A 27,753-nucleotide genomic window follows, 5' to 3' on the forward strand; every position below is an offset into this window, starting at 1 on the left:
ATTTAATGAAACTGATTTCTTCTAAAACCCACGTAAGTAAATCTAAGGTAAATCGTCTCGAGGCGTCCTTTAGTATACGTTTAACCTGATGTTTTGGTCAGCACAGCTCTCTGCGTTTAAGCTTAAGATCCTTGAAATTAGTTGCTAATTTCACGCAATTTGTCAATCCTGAATACAGTTAACCCTTATGTCTTAAAAGCTATTACAATTTCTTTATAGTGAAATTCTGGGAACTTGAGATTCGTGAGTATTGCCATAAACTGGTCTTTATAACAGGGGTATCGTTTACCTTAATGAAAATTGTGTTTAAAATTGTATTACTTGAAGTGGCTACATCGTGGTAGATATTTATCATTGGGCCTTAAGTCGTTTGTGCTGTTGCTAAGTGTAGTCTCATGCTTGATCAATTAATGTTCTTCAATCGTCTGATAGCGGGAACGGCGTAGCGCAATTAATAATTTAGTTGCAACTACTTAGCGCTCGGATTGTTTTGGCCCGCCAACATAACGGCGATCTTTGTTGCTTCTAGGGTTCCGTGCCTCCATCGGTGAAAACGGAACCCCTATCCCGCTTTGTTGTCAAATGGCTCTTAGCACTATGCGCCTTAACTTCTGTCATCAGTCGCCTAGAACTTAGAACTAATTAAACCTAACTAACCTAAGGACATCACACACATCCATGCCCGAGGCAGGATTCGAACCTGCGACCGTACCGGTCGCTCGGCTCTAGACTGTAGCACCTAGAACCGCACGGCCACTGCGGCCGGCCTTTGTTGTACGTTAATCTGTCTGTTTGTATGTGCGACTGCTAAGGCCCGTTTTTCTCAGAAACAGGCAGACATATAAAGTTGAAATTTGGCAGTGTAAAAAATTTAAACTTATAAGTCAATCCAATCAAAGATATGGACATTTAAGTCATAGTTTCATATTCGCAAACTCACTCATCAAAAGCTAAAGGATGCATCCCGTCGACTGAAACCATGAAATTTGGCAAGAAGTAAGGTTTTACAGTACAAATAGTGGAAAAAATACAATGGTTAAATTGTCATTATATCACAAAAAATATATTTAAACCTTTAGAAGTACATAGCAGTCATCATCCGTCAAAAGCGTAATTGAAAAATATTCCTGCACGCAAACATAAGATGGCAGCTGTAATCATGTTTTAGCGAATAAAGAAATAAAATTTATTAACTCTTCTCTCTCTACATATACAAACTGAAGTATCCTGCTCGTTTCTCTTTGTAGTCTGTCTGGGCTAGTCTCAGGGAACTACCGTAGAGGTTTTGATTCGGTCTTCGAACCTCCGAATCGATACCATGCCGGTATGGATATCGACAACAGGCAAAGATCGACATTCTCGATTGCCATGATAGATGAACTATGTACATCCATAATCAAGTATATACGGAACCCTCAGTGCACGCGTCCTACTCGCACTAGGCCCGTTTTATAATTATCACCTTATTCCCATATATTTAAAGGATTTTACTCGATTCTCTATTTTCCTGTAGTAAAGAGTTTAATTTTTTCTGGTAATAAACTGCTGTCCAAGTATACTTCATTTCTTGATCCCAGTACCTTTCCACTCCCTAACCTCCCTACTGCTTCAGAGTGATTACTATCTCCGCTACTACGCCATTGTGATCTAGTAAAGTTTGTAAAACTTCGGAAATCAGAACCTGAAAGCAAAGGAATAAGCCATAGGAAACAAAACTGGCAGAAATGAACTGCCTGCCCTTTGCAGTTGTCTTCGTGATAGGTTTGGAAGGCCAGAGGGAGCGGCCGTCTAGATCAACGTCCTAGACCGCTACCAAAACGTGGGTGAGACTCGATGGAAGATACTAAGTTCATGATGAATATACACTACTGGCCATTAAAATTGCTACACCACGAAGATGACGTGCTACAGACGCGAAATTTAACTGACAGGAAAAAGATGCTGTGATATGCAAATGATTAGCTTTTCAGAGCATTCGCACAAGGTTGGCACCGGTGGCGACACCTACAACGTGCTCACATGAGGAAACTTTCCAACCGATTTCTCGTACACAAACAGCAGTTGACCGGCGTTGCCTGGTGAAACGTTGTTCTGATGCCTCGTGTAAGGAGGACAAATGCGTACCATCACGTTTCCGACTTTGATAATGGTCGATTGTAGCCTATCGCGATTGCGGTTTATCGTATCGCGACATTGCTGCTCACTTTGGTCGAGATCCAGAATATGGAATCGGTGAGTTCAGGAGGGTAATACGGAACGCCGTGCTTGATCCCAACGGCCTCGTATCACTAGCAGTCGAGATGACAGGCATCTTATCCGCATGGCTGTAACGGATCGTGCAGCCACGTCTCTATCCCTGAGTCAACAGATGGGGACGTTTGCAAGTCAACAACCTTCTGCACGAACGGTTTGACGACGTTTGCATCAGCATGGACTATTAGCTCGAAGACCATGGCTGCGGTTACCCTTGACGCTGCATCACAGACAGGATCGCCTGCGATGGTGTCCTCAACGACGAACCTGGGTGCACGAATGGCAAAACGTCATTTTTTCGGGTGAATCCAGGTTCTGTTTACAGCATCATGATGGTCGCATCCGTGTTTGGCGACATGGCGGTGAAAGCACATTGGAAGCGTGTGTTCGTCATCGCCATGCTGGCATATCAGCCGGCGTGATGGTATGGGGTGCCATTGGTTACACGTCTCGGACACCTCTTGTTCACAGTGACGGCACTTTGAACAGTGGACGTTACATTTCAAAAGTGTTACGACCCGTGGCTCTACCCTTCATTCGATCCCTGCGAAACTCTACATTTCAGCAGGATAATTCACGACCGCATGTTGCAGATCCTGTACGGGCCTTTCTGGATACAGAAAAGGGTCGACTGCTGCCCTGGCCAGCACATTCTCCAGATCACTCTCCAATTGAAAAAAAAAAAGTCTGGTCAATGGTGGCCGAGCAACAGTCACTACTCTTGATGAACTGTGGTACCGTGTTGGAGCTGCATGGGCAGCTGTACCTGTACACGCCATCCAAGCTCTGTTTGACTCAATGCCCAGGCGTATCAAAGCAGTTATTAGGGCCAGAGGTGGTTGTTCTGAGTACTTATTTCTCAGGATCTGTGCACCCAAATTGCCTGAAAATGTAATCACATGTCAGTTCTAGTATATTTTTCCAATGAATACCTGTTTATTATCTGAATTTCTTCTTGGTGTAGCAATTTTAATGTCCAGTAGTGTAGTATGGACCGAACCTCCTCGAAACACAGGGAGGCGAGATAAAAAGGATAAAGAAGCTGAAATACGTCGTTGAGACCACAGAAGAAAATGGTCTACAGAACATGGCGATAGGGAATCAGATCTCAAAAACAGAGAATGGAGAGACTAAAAACTTGTGCAACAAAAAGTGCAGCTCCTCTAATGACCAGCTAAGACACAGTAATCCTGTGGTCAAAAGCGAGTGTCTCTCGGTCAGTGAATGCCTCTCGGTCAACTACAAGCTGCAGAGCCGGAGATACTGGAGATGAGAATCTTGCGAGAAATCCTGGCTGGAATCTAGACTGAAGCAGGCAGGAAACTTCAGACAACGGAGAAGTCTGCCAGAACGTGGAGCTTATGTTTCTTCGCCGTCTGTACAGGCTGGACAAAAACAGACTATCCAAACAAATATTTGATTACTCCTTGATCGAGGAGACCCCGACGATTTGGATTAAAGAGGACCGGAAAGCCGTTGAGAGTTCCAACACCCCATTGTTACAATTTGACATTTTTCAAAACAGAATACGAATTTTAGGATTTCAAGTCGAAAGCAGAACTAAAAATTCCGGAAAAACATGGTTGGAAGACAAAACAAACAGCATAGCAACTGTGTGAAGGAGTATAGGAAACTCTGGACAAATATCCAGTAAAAAGTAGAAATATCTGTTGCAGGTTATTGTATTAGATGGCACGGGTCAGTTTACGACGTCTCTTTTATACCCATGTACGAGATGGTTGCCGAAATTTTTAGACTGTCTTGTACCTCCATGCCCATGTTGAAAGACTTTCTCGTAGCTGACTTCTTTTTTCTACAGAAATATCTTAAGTCCCTTAAAGGTAGTTGTTTTTAATTTACTAAAAAGTATTAATTTATAAATTATTACTCTCACGCCTAGTAATCTGGTTTCCCAGCTGATGAAGCGGTCCTCATTTGGGTTTTTCGTCGGTTTTCTCAATCGGTCCGGGGAGATGCCGAAGTGCGTCCTGTCAACAGGTCAGGGGTGTGGTTACTCGCATAATTCCGTGACTTATTAGTAATTTGATACAGACAAGTTATTACTATTAATTCAATTTATTTAAACAATAGTTCTCTTAATGTAACGCTATGTCCTCTGTTATTCTGACAACATAGTAGTAAGATTACTGAATGAGAAATAAAGTAAAATCATATACAGTGTTGAAAATATGCAGAATTTTGCGTGTCGCACAGCGAAAAATTCTTTCACATGAAATTTCCTTCCATCGATAAGCATACGAGAGGCTTTCTTCCAGCAAGCTAGGGAAGGTTACTGCACAACAAATTCTGTGATGGATGCAGACATGTTGGCATTAGGAACGAGAGGCGACTTGTCAGAAGACATACATAATTCATATATCTGTAATTACCGTGCTGTCAGCCACGAGCAATTACTGATACGTAATTGCCCGTATTCCATCATTTGTCTACAATGTCTCCTGAGTTCCAGCCATTTCAGTGCCTATTTCTTATTTAATGAAGATGACAAATTATAACAGGCTTCTGTTAGACTACCTGGAGCCCTTTCTGGGTGTTTCGATACATCTAAATTAACGACTTCCCGTACGCCTCCATGCGAGCATTCATTTTCGTTTTTCCATTTTTAACTAGTAATTTTTGTACAAACTCATTTCTTGGTGGCGAGATTAGACTTTCACGTCACTATTTTTGTTAAATGAAGGTAAATTTCACCAGAATTAAAGATCACACTTTTTGTTTGTGAGAGGCTGCTTGAAATGACCCAAAAATTGAATCTAGCCAGCAGCAAACGGGTATTGTGATGTTATGACTGAGCAACCGACATACCTTTGTACACCTCCTGGTGTCAGGAAGACTATACCGGGTGACCTTACTGAGAACCAGATTGTTTCCCATAGCATTACGTGAATTAAGTTACAGGTGTCTCGGAACGGATTACTTAATGAATTGAATTTGTTGATAGGAATTCATCCAGCTACTGAATGAAACCATGGTCACTATAGGCCCTATTTATTTAAAGTCGCTGTAGACTTCAAATAAAATAAAAGTGCACAGACAGTGAACCGTTACGTTCATTAAATATTAACACAGGTTACAATGGAATTGAAATATCAACACCTTGGCAAAGATCGGCCAATGAGTCTGAGGTGAATGCGTTAACCGCGAACACAACATCTGAGGAAACAAAGTTCGCGGAAAGTCGCACAGTGATTGCCGAATGTTAATGAAAGAGGAAAGGAAGACCTAGAGAAAGAATCAAGCATGCTCCTAATATATTGATAAGCACATGTTGATCTCGCGATTGCTGATAAACTTACTTGAATTAAAAATATGAAAGTCTTAACATCAGTAGGAAATCCTCACGTACATTCTAGAACTCGCTTTGCCAACGCAGCGGTTGCTCACCGTACTTGAAGTTACCAATGGTAGCGAACAGCTGCGATGGCGGCTGCAAAATTCTAAGTTGTTTGCTCTGCATCGCGGCTGCTCCCCTTCAGAGCCTGGAATCGAAGTCCCTTTCACGCATCCTGGCACTGTAGGAGTTCTGCCCAGTGAGCTCCTGCGACGAAGAAAAAAAAAACTAAGACTGCGACTGCGGCTCCATTCTGCGTCTGTGAGAGACTGGTGTACACATCTTCCGAGTGCTTATCAGTCAGATCCGTTTAACAAGACAGCAGTTTCCCTTCCATACTCAATTTCAATATTATTAACCAATAGAGGGGATTTTTAGCGCTGGATTTCAGAAGCAGGGAACGCATGTGCCCTATGTTGTGTTTGAGCCAGGAAGGCCTTATCGACAAACACAAAAGCGAGTTCTGGTCACCAAAGTTTATTTTTGTTTGCCAATTGTAGCTGCTCATACTGATTTTAGCAGAGCCAAAAGCAATTCAGTTAGCTCGGCATTACCTCAGCTCCGTGTGCTATACTCGCAAGCACAAAAGAGACGGATGGCTTCTTCTCATTTCGTCTTACAGACCTTCTCTAAACCGTCACATTTCCAACGGTTAACAGAATACGGGTGTTGTTCTACAAAATATGTAGATAAATTACAGAAGATGGCCATTTTCTCAGCTAACTGCAGCGATATCGCTGTACGCTCCTAACGCTGTTATTTCCTACTACAAAAAAAAAGGTAGAAACTACGCTGACAGGAAAAAATCCACCAAAAATAATCAATGTAGAGTAATGAAATTTCGGGAATACATTTGCCTAGGTAACATACTGAAGTGATTAACATTGCACATTCACAGGTTAATGTAAGTGCGAGATAAGCCATTGCAAATGTGAAATGCTGGTACGTTAATAACAGTGATACCGCCGGAATGTTGCTTGCAGGAAAGCAAACGTGCATGCATTGTGTTGTAGATGTGCCGGATGTCAGTTGTTGGGATGTACTTTGTGGCATACTGCTAGGATTGCGGTATTTTACAAATCATGGGCAGGACTACAACATAACCAGTTACTTGTTATTATTAGCATAACATGAGATTTCATTTAATCGCTGCCTCTGCCAGCTAATGATAGTAACCTAGTTAAAGAAAGCTCCACCTGGGAACGTGTACCAATGTTGTCAATCAAGCAGTGTAAATGACACTAAATTTTTTCGCAAGAGTGATATCACAGAATTTAGTGAACTATTATCCAAGGTGGCAACACTTTTCCTTAATCAAAATGAGCTTTTTTTATACACAATACCACACGCGGACAACACTAATGTATTCTTTCCTGTCAAAAAATATTTCCTAAAAGTTATTACGAAATAATCAGGGTTCATACATTAGGAAATAACAATTTCGCCACGTAGGATGCTGTTTGCACCGTATTTAAAGATTATTCATACTCTAAGTCGAATTTATGATTTCTGAGTGGGTTCTGGGCCACCAATACACAATTATTATCGTGAAAATTGACGATCAAGATTCATATGAGCTTAGTAGACTGATTAGAAACTGCCGCTGCAATGTTTCAGTAAGATGGAGACTAACATAAGACAAACACTTATCGAATCTGGTTCAGGCGTTGTTTCACTCTCAACAAATAATATGTATATTAAATCTTTTCTGTACCTTAACTATATACAATAACATTTAAAAATATTTCTCCACGTTAATCACTCCTTATTCAGCACTTCACCAATAATCGGCGCTGTAGGTCAATAGCGCTAATGGCTGCGCTCCATTGTAGCTGAACAGAAAACTCAACATTTGTTTAGGACGAGAATCATATTAAAATAAAAATTCTAACACACGTATTGATTTCAATGACACAGTAACTCTATTTTTCAAATATTACTTAACAACATAAGTTTTTTACCGGCCTCAGTGCTACAAGACATCAACCGCGTGCGATCATTACAACAGTTCGAACAAGGAGGATTATTCTAGAAGAATCATAGATAACAAAAGATGACGATTTACATTATCTTTCTCCATGAGTATTGTCTGAGATACAATTTTCACAGAAAATTAAACTATGCCACTGACAATAATTAATTATTATTTTAGTATCGGCGAAGTCCTTTTTTATTAATATCACGAAAATGTTCGCTCAAATTCCTCACAGAGTGCTGACGCGAATATTGTCCTGAATAAAATATAGTCGTGGATATTAAAACTTCCACGCCTGTTGCACTTGGTCTGTCAATACAGGGACTTTTAATGCTGGTTGTGGATGACGCTGGAGTTCTCGTCCGACCATGTCCCATATTTGGTCTACTGGAGAAAGATCTGGTTACCGAGCAGGCCAAGGAAACATGTCGATACTCTGTAGACCATGCTGCGTTACGACAGTATATGTGGGCAAATTTATCCTGTTGGAATACACCCCATGGAATGCTGTTCGTGTAGTCTCCTTAAATATCCTTTCCCCTAACTCGCTATATCGGAAAACATCTATTTTTCACACCAAAAAATTATTTATGCAACTGACAGTACCATTATTATTACTGTGAATATATTGTCATTCTTCTTCCTCGTTACTATTATCAGGATTAGTGGCAGCAGCAACAGCGTAGTAAAAGTAATGTCACTATGTACTTGATTAGTTCATAGTATTATATACTCACATTACCATTTTAGACACTCAGATCATTTTAATACTATTTGTAAAATTGTTATTTCTTAGGGAACTATCTTTGAAACACTGGTCCGATGTACGAGAGGACCTGATGGTCCGAATCGGAGAGGGTTAAATAAAAATAAATATTGTGTAATACATTGGTGACCGATATTTACAATGTTCCGCTGTCATAATCTGCCATACTACCCGTATTCATGACGGGACCAACTAACCACCTTCGAGCTATTGGTTCCCTATAGGTATTCCACTACGTCAGCGCTACTATTTGAAGTTTTATCTGCGTCTGCCGTCTGAAGTCCAAGTGTGATGTTAGTACTCCTTCGCAGCTCACTAAAATTTATCAGCTATGGGGTGCATTCGGCCGAGCCTATAAGGGACTGGTCAGATTGTGCCACCGAGCGAGGTTGCGCAGTGGTTGGCACACTGGACTAGCATGCGGGAGGACGACGGTTCAAACCCGCCTCCAGCCATCCTAATTTAGGTTTTCCGTGATTTCCCTAATTCGCTTCGGGAAAATGACGGGATGGTTCCTCTGAAAGGGCACGGCCGACTACGTTCCCCATCCTTCCCTAATCCAATGGAATCGATGACCTCGCAGTTTGGCCGCCTCCCCCACATCATTCAACCAACCATATTATGCCTACAATCTACCAAACTTCATTCTCATTCATGCAACGAGCCTCCTACAGCTTAAAGGCGTATAGATCTCGCTTCGCACTACTGGGCCTCTTAGGTCGCCCGATCTCACCGTGTGCGACCTTTTCTATGTGGGGGTTTGTGAATACATCTGTGTGGCTCCCCTTGCAACAGCTGAACTGTGACATCACTAAGCAACTCCAGTAAACGCCGTTAAGAGCAGAAGACACGGTCACAAAAATATGGGACGAGTTGTGGTATCGTCTGCGTCTTTGTCTTGCGTCCGTCGGAGCACACCACTGCTAGCTCACGAAATGACAGAATGAATCGGGCTTTGTATTTGAGGCGCACGATGTATTTTAAGTATTGTACATTTAAATTCTATTCCAAGGTTGCAGACTCAAAACCTGTATCCAAAGGAAATAACAGCCGGCCGCGGTGGTCTAGCGGTTCTAGGCGCTCAGTCCGGAACCGCGCGACTGCTACGGTCGCAGGTTCGAATCTTGCCTCAGGAATGGATGTGTGTGATGTCCTTAGGTTAGTTAGGTTTAAGTAATTCTAAGTTCTCGGGGACTGATGACCACAGATGTTGAGTCCCATAGTACTCAGAGCCATTTGAACCATTTGGAAATAACATAATATGAAAGAAAGACAAGACCTGGATTCCACTGCTCAGTTTTCACAGTTTGCAATGGCGGCTTTATGGTGCTATCGACTATAATCCGTAAACAGCTGATAAAATATAGCTATCCAAATTCTTTGAAAAAAATGTTGTTGCACTTCTCACGTCATCCGTTGGAAGGTTGAAGTTATTACATATTTATAAAAGAGTGTGCGGATATGTCTAATTAATATCGTCCAGCTGTCACACTCTTTAGTTCTTGTAATCATACAAGAAAAATATTGCGCCAACGGCTCGTTGTGAGTTACTCGTGTGTAATAGCTTTCAGCTTCCCTACTTGGCGAACACATGCCATGCTGGGGTTATTTCTGAAAATTAAGATACACATGTGTGCAGTGGGGTTCGATTCATTCTCAATAGCTCACATACGTCACCAACGAGAAACTCTCTTATACTGCCACTTTTTAAAACTAAAAGGTTATAATTCAACTTTCACAAGGAAAAATAAACAGCCTGAAATCTGATTAATCAAAGGAAAGAAATGTTTACTCCATTATATTTTAACAGTCCAGTTAATTAGCATACATTCGTTATTTACATTCTCTCGAAAGTTGTTCGGTGCTCAATGCTCTTTCCCCCTTAAAATCTCACAACAAATAATGGCACACATCATTTTACTCGTATTATCATCCCAGAAGCAGACAACGCATTTCCTTTCTTCATCCAAGAAGCAAGAACAATCTTAAGAATACTAAATTAACATATGGCCATATTAATGAATAATTATCGTTTTTCGTAATTACGTCTATGCTCCTCATTAAAAAAAAACCTCGCTTGCGCTGTTTAGGTTCTATTACTTGCTCACAGATATCACTCACGTCGACAGGTCATGTTCTGTCTGTTGAGTCTTGCTTAATACCAACAGATGGTAATACCTTTGTCTGTCACAGATTGTCTCTCTCACTCTCTTCGTCTTTTGCGTCCTGGAAAACGAAATAAAAATAATTGTATCTAGTACTTCCTCATTACCTACATAGTTTATAACATTTTATTTAAATTATATTCTATTTGTGTGTTATGAGAAGTTATCGGCATTTCATGGGATACAAAAGACACACTGCTTGCGAACGAAATTTTGCGTGAAAGTACGTACGCCAAAAAGTGTTACTTTACAAAAACACTGAAGATTTCAGGAAAGGTTGTAAGTGCATGACTGTACGAGATACAAGATGGAGATTTTGAAAATAAAAACTTTGTAGTTCTATTCGTAATTCCAATTCAGCCTAAATTTGTATCTCCATTCATGTAGTCTTGAGAAGTCGCATGGATCATTTTTATACATCTTGCAGTATACATTTGGTAGCATGCTGAATCAGCTACTAAAGACCGCACATGTTTATTAGGCGTGAGCTTAACTGAATATGTATCGTACAGTACTACGTTGCTGATGGCAGGTTATATTTGAAATTACGAATTGTGTCTGGCCACTATATTACATACGCGAAGTTGGTTCTCTCCGTCTCTAATTACTTAAGTTTGAGTTTACAACGTGTAGCTGGAGAGTGTTTTTTGTGCCGACACAAATTTAAGAAAGAGTGCGTTTCTTTCTTAAGTCATGATTACTGTGATTGGTGTAATGATGTCATTATACTGTATGAAATACGGTGTTGTGAATATACGTTACAAGTACATCTGCTTAGTGATATTTTTTGTTATGAAACTTCCTGGCAGGTTAATACTGTGTGCCGGACCGAGACTCGAACTCGGGACCTTTGCCTTTCGCTATCGCAGGAGACCTTCTGCAAAGTTCGGAATGGAGGAGACGAGGTACTGCCGGAAGTAAAGCTGTGAGGAGGAGTCCTGAGTCGTGCTTGGGTAGCTCATTCGGTTAAGCACTTTCTCGCGAAAGGCAGAGGTCCCGCGTTTGAGTCCCAGTCTAGCAGACAGCTCACCAACGCAATCCCATGATGACCACAAGGTAGTGAGGAATTCCTTTGCTAGGTGGTTCCATCATCCACCAGTGCAGAGGATAACTGTTGGATCTTGCATGCAGACGGGCTACAATACGTTTCCTGAACACATCGTACTCGTGATAGATGGGATTTAAGTCATGGGGACGGGCATGCCAGTCCATTAGTCGAATATCATCTCGTTCCAAGAGCTGCACTACCTGCGTAGTTAAAGGTGGTTGCACACTGTCATCCATAAAAATGATATCACAGCTAACCGCGCCTCTAAAAAAACGCTTATTGGGAAGGAGAAACGTGTCACAATAACATTGACTGGTGAGCGCACCGTCTTCAAAGATTTGAAGGGCAGCACGACAACGCAACATTACTCCTTCACGAACCCAAACATCTTGTCCGCCAAAACAAATATTTTCGACAATGTTCCTGGGGGCATTTTGCACCCCCCTCCCATAAGGTGAGAAGTGAGAACATGTAAATGAACCCGGGAAAATTGTCGAACATCGGTTTAAGTTGTGCACCCTAATGTATTAGGGAATCAGCTTACTTTCTATACTCCCATTCACTGACGACATGTGGAATAATTATCTGGTATAGTTCCAAGCATAGGCACAAGGTACTCACTGCACAGAAATGTGCAGTAAGTATCCTGTGATGTCCATCTTCCAACTTCATGTCGGCAAACTTTTAAAAAATTAAGCATACAAACAACGGCCTCACAATATAATTAATCTCTTATGAAGTCTATCATCAAGGCTCGAGTACATTTTGGAAAGTCAGTAGCTTTCGCCAGTGTGACAAGGAATATAAACAACATCCAATATTCACAATGAGACGCCCCACTTAACCAGCAGGACAGGACAGGTAGTTTAAATTGTTCAAAAATGGTTCAAATGGCTCTGAACACTATAGGACTTAACATCTGAGGTCATCAGTCCCCTAGAACTTAGAACTACTTAAACCTAACTAACCTAAGGACATCACACACATCCATGACCGATGCAGGATTCGAACCTGCCACCGTAGCGGTCGCGCGTTTCCAGACTGAAGCGCCTAAAACCGCTCGGCCACACTAGCCGGCGTTTAAATTGTGGAAAGGGGCCAAAATAAGGGGCTGTCAGTTACACTCGAACATACAACTTTATTATTTGATAAAACATTACAAAAGGCTAAAAAAAAACTTGGGACTTAATTACTGGCTGAAAGCCACTTTAATTTAAAAAACGGCTGAAAGCCAGTAACTTAAAACGCAAGCATAATCAGAAATTTAAAAGGCAAGCCTTATCTTACAACACTTATTTATTTTCGAATGAAAGCCCAACACTTAAAGCTCCACAACATTAATTAAAAAAATAAACAAAGCCCTTAGTTAAAACAGTTCTTAATTAGGCAAAACTCAACCAAAACAGAAATCTAAAACGCGAAGCCTTGTCTTAAAGCAGTTCTTTAGTTAGGCTGAAGGCCAAAGACACTTCAAGAGTTCGCAAGTTAAATTCAAATTGGCTGAAGGCCTAACACTTAAAACTCCATAACATTAATTTTTTTAAATACCAAAGGCCTTACGTGAAACAGTTCTTCAATGTAGGCTGAGGGCCTTAAGAGCAAAACTCAAATTCAAAATTGGCTGCGGGCCCAACAATTAAAATTCAACAACATTAAAACCTTTAAAACGCCAAAGGTCTTACGTGAAACAGTTCCTTAGGCTGAAGTCCTAAAGAATATTACGCCTTAAGGGCAAAAAAACATTAATTAAAGAAAAAATCGGCCAGAAGCCATACAAGTACAAACAAGAACAAATAAAAGAAAGGCAGTACACCCAAGGGCGTTCAGACGTTCGAGGGTCGACCTAGAATTCAAACACTAACGCTCGCTTAGGTGAGACAGGCAGTTGGGCCAACCATTCACGATCCGACGACAACACAACCGACCGACAGTCAGTGGAACCACCGACAAGATAACTTCCATTTCACCCAACCAGGGCACGACAGGGAGTCCAACGGAACAACGTAGAAGATATAGGCGCCCACAACCAACCATACATGGAGCTGTCAAACTACACATCATGCTGGACAGCAACAACACGATGAGGAAACTACACTGCCTGAAATGTATGTCAACAGCCAGGGCAGATAACCGGAACGTTAGGGGCCACAAGGCAAAGGATTCCGCTGGTGCACTTCAACTCAAATCCCAGATAGAGTGAAACTCCACCGGAGGGTGGCTAGAATTTTCCAACTTGAAAACCAAATTGTTGCTCGGGGGAATATCCCAACAGCCGACAACGAACTCCAAACGACACAATGTGAACAGTCTTGACTTGCAGGTAGATTAAATCAAAACTCAACTTCCGTGTCCAGGATCGGTGAACCACGGACCTTGTAGCAATGGGAACAGCCCCACACACTCTGACACCGCGTAGAGACCACAAGCGGGCCCGGCCAAACTACGTGCCGCGGAGAATTCCTCGCTGTTCCACGCCAACCAACCGACTGCTCAGGCCTGGAAACGGTGAAAGGACCAAATATAATCGGCCGATGAGACGACCAACCAACGGTCGTCCTGCTTCAATCTCCCTCCATCGGACAGTTCATGTGTGTCGCCAGCAGTCGGTGAGCACTGGCTGTCGGCGCCTCACCAGCGCTCTGTCCCAGACTTCACTGCTGCTGCGTCCCGACTGCACTGACAGTCCGTCCTAAACTGACTGCCAGGCACACGACGACCCGGGAATACTATCGGTCGCTCCAGAGATGGTACGACACTGCACTTACCGATACGCGCTGCTGCTGCTGGTCACGGGAAATTAAGGCAGGAAGTTAGTGTCACCAGTAAACGAAATAAGAAAACAAGGTGGCAGTAGCGTAATTGAAGATGACAAACAATAAATGGCATGAACACGAGCCGTGCACGGCTCACACAACTTAGCTTCACCGTTGCTCAGAAAGGAGCACAATATGCAGCTATAAAAATGTTTGAACACCTGCTTGCGAACTGAATCCGCTGGCATGGAGTGACATTTTTAAAAACAAAGTGAAATCATATCTACCTGGTAATCCCTACTCTACAGACGAATTTGACAGTGAGTGAATAGTACGTATCGGGTTTAGTTACATTTACCAGATTTTGCTGCATCTTAATAACGTAAAGAAATTCAGTACAGTAGCAAGCCAGCTTGTTCTAATGCTGTCAAGGCGCAAGTGTATTTTTATCTATAAACCTCCTGATACGCGAACTGTGGCGAAGCACACAGAATGGGAGGAGGAAACGAAACGAATCTTCACAGATGAAGAGGTTGTATGATATTATTTAAGTGGTTACAACATTTACAGAGTACTTGGCAGTAAGAGGGCACCTCCTCTGGACTGAGTACATGCACTGATTCGGTTGGGAAGCGTGTCACTAAGCCTTTGTGTCATCTCCTGAGACGAGCTGCCTCACAACTGTTGTAACTGCTCATTGATGTCCTGGATACTGGCGTTGGGACGGAGTTGACATCTGAGATGGTCCAACACATGTTCTATCGCGACAGATCCGGTAATCTTGGTAACAAAGGGAGTATCTGCACATCAAGCAGATTGTTGACAGAGGGTAACACATAAGGGCGCAGGATGTCCATGATGTATCGCTAGGCCATCAAGTCATGACATGAAGCCACACCTAATGCCTCCCCACAGTATCACGCCAGGAGTGGCGCCGCAGTACCTCTCCAAAACACTGGAAGAATGGGATCTCTCCAAAGTCGCCACCTTACTCGCCTCCGATGGTCATCTAGGATTCTGTACAAAGGCGACTCATCGCTGAACCCAATGTTACACCATTCATCAGCAGTCCATGCTTGTCGGTCACGGTACCATGCCGAAGCTGCCAACGGTTTTGTGGTGTTAACGGCACACTACGTGCAGGAAAGTCCCCAGTCCAGTTGCTGGTAGTTTCTGACCAATGGATGACAGGCACAGATGTGAAGGGTTTACGATGTGTTTGGTACACAATATGGCCATCCTCTCTTGTGGTGGTCAGACATTGTCGACCAGAACCTTGATGGCGAACATTCTTGCCCTCACGTACTCAAACATGGGAACAATGTCACATCCAAATACCCCAAAATCTGGATATTATACGATTCGTTCAGGACCCAAAATGGAGCTCCAGAATGATGCCCTTTTTAAATTTTGTCAGGTACTGAAAACGCTGCCTTACATGACTACGCGGAATCTCGGTATACTGCACAGTGATTACTGGATACATTGTGATGTTCACGTCGCTTACACGGTTATCAGGCTTGGAAACAACATTAAATATGAACATCTGTAATGCATTCTGGTGGCCTTTCTACCTCTCCTGGAGAATTGCAACTCTGTTTACATACCTGCCGGTGATGGATACACGATGACAACCAAAGAGGTCCTCTTATCAAAAGAAATGGTGTCCCAGATAATCCCTTCTGCTTGCTGGGCTGTATGGTGGGCGATAGTTAGGTTAGTACGCCACCGCTGTCTGAGGCGCCTCCAGACAGGTCTTCGCCCTAGACACTCATTGACTGGAGTAGAACTGCCTTCAGTGATGAATTCCGCTTTGAACTGAACCCTGATGACCAGGAAAGAGCCGGCCGGAGTGGCCGAGCGGTTCTAGGCGCTACAGTCTGGAGCCGCGCGACCGCTACGGTCGCAGGTTCGAATCCTGCCTCGGGCATGGATGTGTGTGATGTCTTTAGGTTACTTAGGTTTAAGTAGTTCTAAGTTCTCTGGGAGTGATGACCTCAGAAGTTAAGTCCCATAGTGCACAGAGCCATTTGAACCATTTTGAATCAGCGAAGATGTGTCTGGAGACTGTCCAGAAATCAATGGAATACCAACAACCTGCCTGTCACCCACCATACAGCCAGACAACCAGAGCTTACAACCAGAGCCACCTTGGGCTTGCATTTCCACAAGACAGTGCCGACCTTCAAACGGAGAGAGTTTCTACTGCTTGCCTTCGTGCTTGCCAAGCTGTACCGTGGCGATCAAGGTCACCGTATCTCTCCCCAACTGAGAACGTTTATAGCACTATGGGTAGGGCCCTGCAACCATCTAGAGCTTGTGAACATCTAACGTGTCAATTGGACATAATTTGGCATGATATCCCTCAGGAGGACATTCAACAACAATTTTAATCCAATACAATACACATACGGCATTCCGCCAGAATTTCCACTCTTTTGCAGATATATTCATTGTATTGCAGATGCGAAGAAAAGTAAGGGTTAGAAATCAAAAGATTTGCACTTATTCATTAACCAACCACCGGAGGCCACGGCTCTGTTATGCCAAAATACTAAATACTGTTTCAGAACAAACACCGAAATTTTGTCACTGGAGTTCGAGTTAGTCCTGTTATTAGGGAAGTTCATTTCGATATTAATATCACGTTTTTCGTTAAGCAAACCACCGACAGAAGCCATATTCATAACCAACAATAAATAAACCAACTGATGTATTTTCGTCCATGATTTATTCTAGAGCCAATCGGTTTCGGCCCTCCATTAAGCCATCATCAGGCCGTACGAACAACCTAGTAACATTCAAATAACTTCCGGGAATTCAGCCAGGTAACACTTTCAGCGACCGCCGATATTTCGGCGGGAGAACACCCCGCCATTTTCAAGGCAAACTGCAACGGACCGGCGGCGTACATGCAAATTTAATACCTCGGTTCTCGGACCGAAGCAGGAAAGATAACACACACACACACACACACTGAACACTAGTGCCACCAAAGATGACCAAAGTCAGAGCTATCGATAGTGAGACTATGAATTCGCAGGTGAGGCAGCATTGACTCTGTTTCTCTGTTTTTTGACAAGGGAGAGAGCCGGATTCCAAACAGAGTTTAAACAGAAACCTCCATCCCTGTTAACGAGGTTGCTCGCTAATTTAATCTCAATTGCCTCCATAATCACACTGTCCCAATAGCTGGACGTGCATGCCAATATCTCGGTGTTATTATATAACATGGGGTGACCAGTATCCAAGAAATGTTCGGCAATAGCAGATCTATTTGGCTGCTGTAATCGTGTGTGCCGTTTATGCTCAGTACATCTGTCCTCCACGGTCCTGATAGTTTGACCAATATATGCCATGCCGCAGCTACAAGTGACACGACATACACCCGCCTTACGCAGTCCAAGATCATCCTTAACGGAACTCAAAAGTGCTCTAATTTTAGATGGAGGTCGGAAAACACATTTCACATCGTATTTCCGTAAAATACGACCGATCTTATTGGACGTGTTTCCTACGTAAGGCAAGAAGGCAGTAGACTTAGGTGTTGACTCAGAATTATCATCAATCACCTGATGTACAGTTGGTCGATAGCGCAACGCACGTTCAATCTGTCTATCACTGTAACCATTTTGACGAAATGTAACTTCCAGATGGGACAGCTCAGCTGGCAAAGTCTCAGCGTCAGAAACGACATGTGCCCTGTGTACCAAGGTACGAAGTACCCCTTCACGCTGAGCCGAATGGTGACAACTATTAGCTTGTAAGTACAAGTCGGTGTGAGTACGTTTCCTGTAGACTGCATTTCCCAATGATCCATCATCCTTCCTCCTAACCAACACGTCGAGAAAGGGAAGGCAACCATCCTCTTCCACCTCCATCGTAAAACGAATGTTCGGGTGGATCGAGTTCAGATGTTCTAGAAAGACATTCAAATTCTCCCTACCGTGAGGCCAAACAACGAAGGTATCGTCAACGTATCTAAAGAAACAGGCGGGTTTTAAAGGCGCCGACTCCAATGCACGTTCCTCGAAGTCTTCCATAAACAAATTTGCGATCACAGGAGACAACGGACTACCCATGGCAACTCCATCTGTCTGCTCGTAATACTGGTCATTAAATAAAAAGTGGATGTCAACACACGGCATGGACTACGCAACCTTATCCGTGCTAGGGAAGGGTTTAAATTTTGCACCCACTCCGAAGAATTTGCCGGTAGTTGATTTTATTAGTTCAATTGAACAGGCAGTTTGCAAACTACCTCCTGACGCTGCAGAGGAAGTTAGGAGGGAGGCATGCCGTGTTTTGACTAGGGCTCGTCCACCCAAGAGTAATGTAACAGCAGCAGAGAGGGCTGCTTTACGCTCTCTCAAAGTTGATCCCAGTATTGTTATTTTACCTGCTGACAAGGGCAATGCCACCGTTGTTTTAAATAAACATGATTATGTACAAAAGATGCAACGTTTACTATCTGATTCAACGTATCGCAGAATCGATGCTGACCCCACGAAAAGTGTTGAGAGAAAGACCAACAGCCTCCTGAAGAAAAGTGGTTTGTCGCAGGACACAATCAAGAGGCTTAACACCTATAGTGTGGTTCCCCCTAGGTTATATGGCCTTCCAAAGGTTCATAAGGAAGGGGTTCCTTTCCGTCCTATAGTGAGTAACATCGGCGCCCCGACATATCGTGTATCCAAGCATCTTGCTTCTCTGTTGAGTCCACAAGTAGGACGGTGTGAACATCATATAAGGAACTCAGCTGATTTTGGAGGGACTGAGGCTGAATGACTCTGATATTTTAGTGAGTTTCGATGTGGTCTCTCTCTTCACTCGTGTTCCTCTGTCTGATTCGTTGCGGTTAATTGAAGCCAGGTTTGGTGCTGATTTAACTAATCTCTTTAGGCATGTGTTGACATCCACTTACTTTTTATTTAATGACCAGTATTACGAGCAGACAGATGGAGTTGCCATGGGTAGTCCGTTGTCTCCTGTGATCGCAAATTTGTTTATGGAAGACTTCGAGGAACGTGCATTGGAGTCGGCGCCTTTAAAACCCGCCTGTTTCTTTAGATACGTTGACGATACCTTCGTTGTTTGGCCTCACGGTAGGGAGAATTTGAATGTCTTTCTAGAACATCTGAACTCGATCCACCCGAACATTCGTTTTACGATGGAGGTGGAAGAGGATGGTTGCCTTCCCTTTCTCGACGTGTTGGTTAGGAGGAAGGATGATGGATCATTGGGAAATGCAGTCTACAGGAAACGTACTCACACCGACTTATACTTACAAGTTAATAGTTGTCACCATTCGGCTCAGCGTGAAGGGGTACTTCGTACCTTGGTACACAGGGCACATGTCGTTTCTGACGCTGAGACTTTGCCAGCTGAGCTGTCCCATCTGGAAGTTACATTTCGTCAAAATGGTTACAGTGATAGACAGATTGAACGTGCGTTGCGCTATCGACCAACTGTACATCAGGTGATTGATGATAATTCTGAGTCAACACCTAAGTCTACTGCCTTCTTGCCTTACGTAGGAAACACGTCCAATAAGATCGGTCGTATTTTACGGAAATACGATGTGAAATGTGTTTTCCGACCTCCATCTAAAATTAGAGCACTTTTGAGTTCCGTTAAGGATGATCTTGGACTGCGTAAGGCGGGTGTATGTCGTGTCACTTGTAGCTGCGGCATGGCATATATTGGTCAAACTATCAGGACCGTGGAGGACAGATGTACTGAGCATAAACGGCACACACGATTACAGCAGCCAAATAGATCTGCTATTGCCGAACATTTCTTGGATACTGGTCACCCCATGTTATATAATAACACCGAGATATTGGCATGCACGTCCAGCTATTGGGACAGTGTGATTATGGAGGCAATTGAGATTAAATTAGCGAGCAACCTCGTTAACAGGGATGGAGGTTTCTGTTTAAACTCTGTTTGGAATCCGGCTCTCTCCCTTGTCAAAAAACAGAGAAACAGAGTCAATGCTGCCTCACCTGCGAATTCATAGTCTCACTATCGATAGCTCTGACTTTGGTCATCTTTGGTGGCACTAGTGTTCAGTGTGTGTGTGTGTGTGTTATCTTTCCTGCTTCGGTCCGAGAACCGAGGTATTAAATTTGCATGTACGCCGCCGGTCCGTTGCAGTTTGCCTTGAAAATGGCGGGGTGTTCTCCCGCCGAAATATCGGCGGTCGCTGAAAGTGTTACCTGGCTGAATTCCCGGAAGTTATTTGAAAGTTGTATACGCCAGGAGAAACTCAGGTCTCAACCTAGTAACAACAATAAAACACCTGATATTGTTTGTAATTGTGGGGAAAAAATTTCATATGAATTATACATTATCATTATATAAAATTATACAAAGGATCCTTTAACTACATGTAACAATTTCGCATAGTAAAAATGCAATATGCTTAGGTTCCATTACACACTAACGGAAAAAAACGCAACACAAAAAATAATTAATGTAGGTTAATGAAATAACAAGAATACTCTTGTCTGGCTAACATATCTAAGTGAGTAACATTGCAAGATCATATGTTAGCGTTAGTGCGAGATAAGCCATTGTAAATATGAAACAGTCGTACATTAATAACCGGTATAACCGGCAGAATGTTTAATGCAATGGCGGATATCAGTTTTTGGCATGGAGTTGCATGCCTGTTGCACTTTGTCGGTCACTATAGGAACGGTTAATGGTATTTGCTGATGCGCTGCAGTTGTCATCCGATGATGTCCCATATGTTCTCTATTGGAGACAGATCCGATGATCGAGCAGGCCAAGGCAACATGTCGACACTCTGGAGAGCTTGTTGGGGTACAACAGCGGTATGTGAGCGAGCGTTATCCTGCTGGAAAACACCCCCTGGAGTGATGATAACATGAATGGCACCACATCAAGTCCCCAGACCGACGTACAAATTTGCAGTCAGAGTGCATGGGGTAACAATGAGAGTGCTCCTGCTGTCGTACGAAATCGCACCCCGGACTATAACTCCTGGTGTCGGTCCAGTGTGTCTAGCACGCAGACAGGTTGGTTGCAGGCGCTCAAATTCTAATCAACGCACGCTCATCGCTGGCAACAAGGCAGAACTAACTTTCAGCAGAAAACACAGCTGACCTCCACCCTGTCCTCCAATGTGCTCTCGCTTGACACCATTGAAGACGCAAACGGCAGTGTTTTGGAGTCAGTGGAATACACTGTACAGGGCGTCTGTCTCGGAGTTGTCCTTGAAGTAACAGATTGGTAACAGTCTGTTGTGTCACTCTGGTGCCATCTGCTGTTCGAATTGCTGCTACAGACGCAGTACGATATGCCAGACCTATACGTCGAACCCGATGGTCTTCCCTCTCGGTAGTGTAACGTAGCCGTTCGAAAGCCGGTCTCCTTGTGACCGTACATTCTCGTGACCACCACTGCCAGCAATCATGTACAGTCTCTACATTCCTGCCAAGTATTTCTACATTATCACAGAAGGAGCACCCAGCTTCTCATAGTTCTATCAGACGACCTCGCTCAAACTCAATGACATGTTGATAATAGCGTATTTGTCGCAAGGCTATTTTTGTGTAATATCAACTCAACACACCCAATATCAAAGGTAACTAACGCTCACGACCGTAACAGCTGGTATTTAATGCAAAACTGGTTTATATCCTCATAGTGGCACTGAGTGCCACCCTTAAGTGACTGGCTCTAAATCTGAAAAGTCATCATTAAAAAAAAAAAAAGTTCAAATGGCTCTAAGCACTATGGGACTTAGCATCTGAGGTCGTCAGTCCCCTAGACTCAAAACTACTTCAACCTGCGACCGTAGCAGCAGCGCGGTTCCGGACTGAAGCGCCTAGCATCATGTTTCAGATAAGCCTACCAACTTTCATTTATGTCGCACACTCCTTCTTAGTGTTGCAATTTCTTATATTCGTGTATTAATTATTAAAACAAATAAAATAAGTTATAAATAAAATGAAACTATCACTATCTGGACCAATAACAGCATGGATACACAAGTAAACCTGCTTGACTAACCATTAGAAGACGGTAGCTGCGTAATTTTATGTAAGTAGTGGCTTAATGATCAACAGCCTTGCCGCAGTGGTAACACCGTTTCCCGTCAGATCACCGAAATTAAGCGCTTTCGGGCTGGGCTAGCACTTGGATGGGTGACCATCCGGTCTGCCTAGCGCGGGTGGGGGTGGGGGCGGGGGAGGGGTATACTCAACCCTTGTCTGTGGAGCTACTTGATTGAGAAGTAGCGGCTCCGGTCTCGTAAACTGAGCGGTGTGCTGACCACATGCCCCTCCATATCCGCATCCAGGGACGCCTGTGGACTGAAGAGGACACGGCGGCCGGTCGGTCCCGTTGGGCCTTCCAAGGCCTGTTCGGACGGAGGAGGACCGGCTAAATGAAAATAGACAGAACACGCAGAATGTAGCAGACAAAGCTCCATGCCAAATGTAGTGTGTGGTGTCAAAGCAAAGATACTCCTACGTCGCTGCGTAATAAATGGATGTGAAAATATAGTTTATATTTCAATGTGAATTGTGGGACATATGTATATTAGTTACGGTCTGACGCCGTAGTACGACTCATACGTTCTGTACCATTTGGTAATCCGGCTATATGTTTAATTACCCTGCCGTATGCGTTACATATGGTTTTTATGTCTATGTGCTCATGGTATTACAGCCGGGATTGCGTGGTGACGTGATTTGTGGTCTCGCATTTCTTGTAGCACGTTGGCTGCAGATATCTTCTTTTCTGTTTATGTATGGTGCCGTTCCATTATACGGAGCTTGTTTCCTTCCAGATACGATGGCTGTGGTTTACGAACATTATTTCGGCTACATGTACGTAGTGGTTTGCGGCTGCATATAAGTGTCATCAAGAGATTGTTCCTCAGTCCCTTTACTTCGTAAGATATTTCTGGCGTTTCTCATATTTTGGGGTATTTGATAGAATCTTTTTACCTTGTACTACATCTATCTGCCGCTTAGTGACGCTTAGCAGTGTTGTAGACTGTACAATTTCGGCGTTGCGTCGTACACGCAAACAAATTATTACGGAACTGAGAAGCCACATCTTTTGTTTTTGGGCCTTTGGTTTTCTTGACCGGGCGTTAAGACGCTACTATTTTTCTTTTATTCGTATAGAGTTTGATTACGATCAGGATTATACGAAATGGACGGGAGGCCTTAGCCACACGACGTTTACATTTTACATGTAATTATGTAACTATGCTTTCCTAATGGCTACTTATGCAGGTTTACGTTTTGCGATTCGCTTTATTGGCACAGATTTCAGGATGATGATATTATTTTATTTATATCTTATTTTATTTCTTTTAGCATAAAATATATATCAGAACCTACGCATTTTGTTATGGCGGTGTAACACTACTTTTAAATTTTACAATTTTACGATGAAGTTTCATGAAGTTATGGTTACTTAATGCTATTTTGTATAATGATAATGTATAATTCTTTTGAAGTTTGTCACCCACAATTTTATTCTCATGGAACCTATTACAGATGAAAATAAAGCCGATCGTTTATTTATTGCTGGTTGTATATATATATCGGCTATCGTCCCTAGGATGGATGAAGTGAAAAAGCTATATTTGGCAAAAGTATCATAACAGTGCAATTTAGTACCCGAGACCCGGTTAGCAGATGATTCCGTACTGCCTGTTGTACCTTATCTATTTGTCTGAGTATCCTACACCCTTTCTCCAACCTCTCCTACATTCGTTTAGGGACGCCGGAGCAACTGAAATTCCGAAGTCCAGTGTAGCCTTCATCGCGCCCATGTGAGGTCTCCACAGTTACGTATTTATGACCATCTCGGACCACTTTTAACAGTCCTTCGCAGAAGCGGCGATGCAGCTGCTGGCATCGGACGGACGGCGGCGAAGATTAAAACTGCACGCTGCGAGATGCTTTCCAGGAGTAATTATGACCGTTTACGGCTCCTGCTGCGAGCTCACTTCATTACGCACCACTCGTTCCCTGGCGAAATTTACAGACTGCTCGGAGGATCCTGTACAGCTGGGGAACTGGTTCCTGCTCCTTTTTTCTCCGCGCCCAGCCACGCGGGCAGTAAACGCAAAGCCGTATGCCGTTTTTTAATTGAGAAAGGCTCGCCTGCCAACGGATGCAGATAAGTCGCCGCTAGGTGTTGACAAGTGTCGCGGCCCGCGAATAAACCAGCCCAGATATACGCAGCACGGCGGAGTGCAGATATGGAGCAGGAGAGCCCAGTCCGGCCCGAGGAGTGGGGCGCGCTGGAGGTGGGCGAAGGCTGTATCTGCGGTCGGTCCTTCCGCGTGCCGCGCTTGTGTGCTGTACGTACGCGCGAGTTTTCACTGGCCCGCGGCGCCAACATACCACGACGACGACGACCACGCGCTCTGGCTGCTGGGAACATTTCGTGCCGCTATTTGTCCGCCATTCGGCACGAATAATGAGGCCGGAATTACGACCGGCCGCTAGACTGTCACCGCGACCGCCACGCCCTTGCAGGAATCTTAATGTGGCGCCAGCGGCGGTTGGGCAACGGCGCACGAGCTTCGTCAACAGTAGGCGTTCTCAGTTTTCTCCAGGAGACGTCCAGATATTATGGCGTCACAGATGTAGCTGGTAACTGGTTGCCACCCTTTCCAAGATGCTACTCCAGGCGGGTGTAAAATGAATGTGCGCAACGGAAAATAACAAATGCTAACATGAAGATTTGGCCCTGTCTGACTACCCCCTGAAGCAGATCTTAGGATCTCTTAATTCTATAAATTACAATCTAAACATAAATGAATGATGAAGGCAACTAATCCTACTAAATGATAAACGTTATTCCTGCTTACATATTTATTGTAGATTAAAAAAAAACCTTTATATTACAAAGTTTACATTTCCTAAGTAAAATTACTGATCAATTTCCCAACTCTCCCCCTTATTATGACTGCGCGGTCTAATACCAATAACGCGAAATCTCTGATTAAAAAAAAAAGGTTCAAACGGCTCTGAGCCATTGCCCTGAACATTTTTGTACTTGAAACTTCCTGGAAGATTAAAACTGTGTGCCCGACCGAGACTCGAACTCGGGACCTTTGCCTTTCGCGGGCAAGTGCTCTACCATCTGAGCTGCCGAAGCACGACTCACGCCCGGTAATCACAGCTTCACTTCTGCCAGTATCTCGTCTCCTACCTTCCAAACTTTACAGAAGCTCTTCTGCGAACCTTGCAGAACTAGCACTCCTGAAAGAAAGGCTACTGCGGAGATCCTGGCAGACTAAAAACATCCTCCAGGCTGTGGCTAAGCCATGTCTCCGCAGTATCCTTTCTTTCAGGAGTGCTAGTTCTGCAAGGTTCGCAGAAGAGCTTCTGTAAAGTTTGGAAGGTAGGAGACGAGATACTGGCAGAAGTAAAGCTGTGAGTACCGGGCGTGACTCGTGCTTCGGTAGCTCAGATGGTAGAGCACTTGCCCGCGAAAGGCAAAGGTCCCGAGTTCGAGTTTCGGTCGGGCACACAGTTTTAATCTGCCAGGAAGTTTCATATCAGCGCACACTCAGCTGCAGAGTGATAATCTCATTCTGGATTTTTGCACTTATTTTCTTCGTCCTTTTAACGATCGCTGTGGTTCACCAGTGGAGCTTATTCCACATTCTCAAGATGATGTGTCGTTGGATGCACTCTGTGGGTTTCTCAGTGCTTCACTCTGTAACTTTTTAGGTAGATGGAGTGAGAAAAGCATTGTCAAAAAGGGCGGAGGAGAGGACAGAGGTTCAGGGAATTCTCTTTCCCCATGTAATGGGAAACTGTCCCCAAAGGCGGGAGAATCAGCAATAATCAACGGCTTCAGGATGCAGAAGCCAATGGAAACCACTGCATTCGAGAGACATAACGTTTATCCACAGGACATGCGGTCTGCAATTGGCAAAGTATCATGGTGCTCTCTCCGTTCGCCAAAGATTGTGGAATAGTTCCTTATTCGGATCTCCGGTCCGCAGCTCGTGGTCGTGCGGTAGCGTTCTAGCTTCCCACGCCCGGGTTCCCGGGTTCGATTCCCGGCGGGGTCAGGGATTTTCTCTGCCTCGTGATGACTGGGTGTTGTGTGCTGCCCTTAGGTTAGTTAGGTTTAATTAGTTCTAAGTTCTAGGGGACTGATGACCATAGATGTTAAGTCCCATAGTGCTCAGAGCCATTTGAACCATTTTTTCGGATCTCCGGAAGGGGACTGCCAAGGGAGAGAGGAGACCATGAGACCAACATTCAAAAACCAACAAAAGGATAACTTTCTATCAGCCGGGGCGTGGAATGTCACAAGTTTGAAAATGGTAGGGAAATGCTAAGGCACACTCTGGGTAAAGTGGGGGTCAGCGAAGTGCAAAGAAGTGCATTGATTCTTCCTGACTAGTCTCTTAAACTTCAGCTTTCTTTGCATCACTAATAAATTGTGATCTGAGTGTATACGCTCCTAGGTAAAACTTGCAATGCAGTATCTGATTTCGTAATCTGTGTCTGACAGTCATGTAATCTAACTGAAATCTATATCTCCCATACTTTTCCAAGTATACCTCTCCATCTTGTGATTTTTGAACAGAGTATTCGTTACTGCAGAACTCGATTAATCTTTCTTCTCTCTCATTCCTAGTACCAAGCCTTTATTCTCTCGTAACCCTTTCTTCTACTCCTTCCCCTACAACCGCGTTCCAGTTTCCCATGACTATTAGATTCTCATCTCCGTTTATTTACTGAGTTATCCGTTTAATACCCTCATATAATTTTTCTGTCTCTTCGTCTTCCGCTGGTGACGCCGGCATGTATACCTGAACTATCGTTGGCGGTTTGGTTTGCCGTCGATTCTGATGAGAACAACCGCAACATTGAACTGTTCACAGTAACTTACTCTGTGCCCCACCTTCATATTCATAACGAATCATATTCCCTTTATACCGTTTCTGCCGCTGTTGATATTTGCCTGTACTCTTCTGACCTGTAACCCTTGTCCTCTTTGCAGTCCCCTCCCGGAGATCCGAAAGGAGGACTATTCCCCAATCCTTTGTGAAAGGAGACATCATCATGATAATTTTTCAATTACAGACCGCATGTCCTGTGGAGAAACGTTATGTGTTTTGAATGCAATGGTTTCCATTTGCTTCTGCATCCTCATGCCGTTGATGATTGCTCATTCTCCCACCTTTACGGACAGTTTCTCATTACATGGGCAAGAGAGTTCCCTGTACCGCAGTCCCCTCCTCCGCCTTTTTTGACAAGGCTGTTCTCACCCCATCTAACTAAAAAGTTGCAGAGTGAAGCACTGAGAAACCCAGAGAGTGCACGCAGCGAAACATCTTGAGAATGCGGAATAAGCTCTGCAGGTGAACCATAGTGATCGATATTGTGTCCACTCTTGTTCTAGTTCTATAAAGTTA

The sequence above is a fragment of the Schistocerca cancellata genome, chromosome 9 (assembly GCF_023864275.1).
Source record: "Schistocerca cancellata isolate TAMUIC-IGC-003103 chromosome 9, iqSchCanc2.1, whole genome shotgun sequence".
NCBI lineage: Eukaryota > Metazoa > Arthropoda > Insecta > Orthoptera > Acrididae > Schistocerca > Schistocerca cancellata.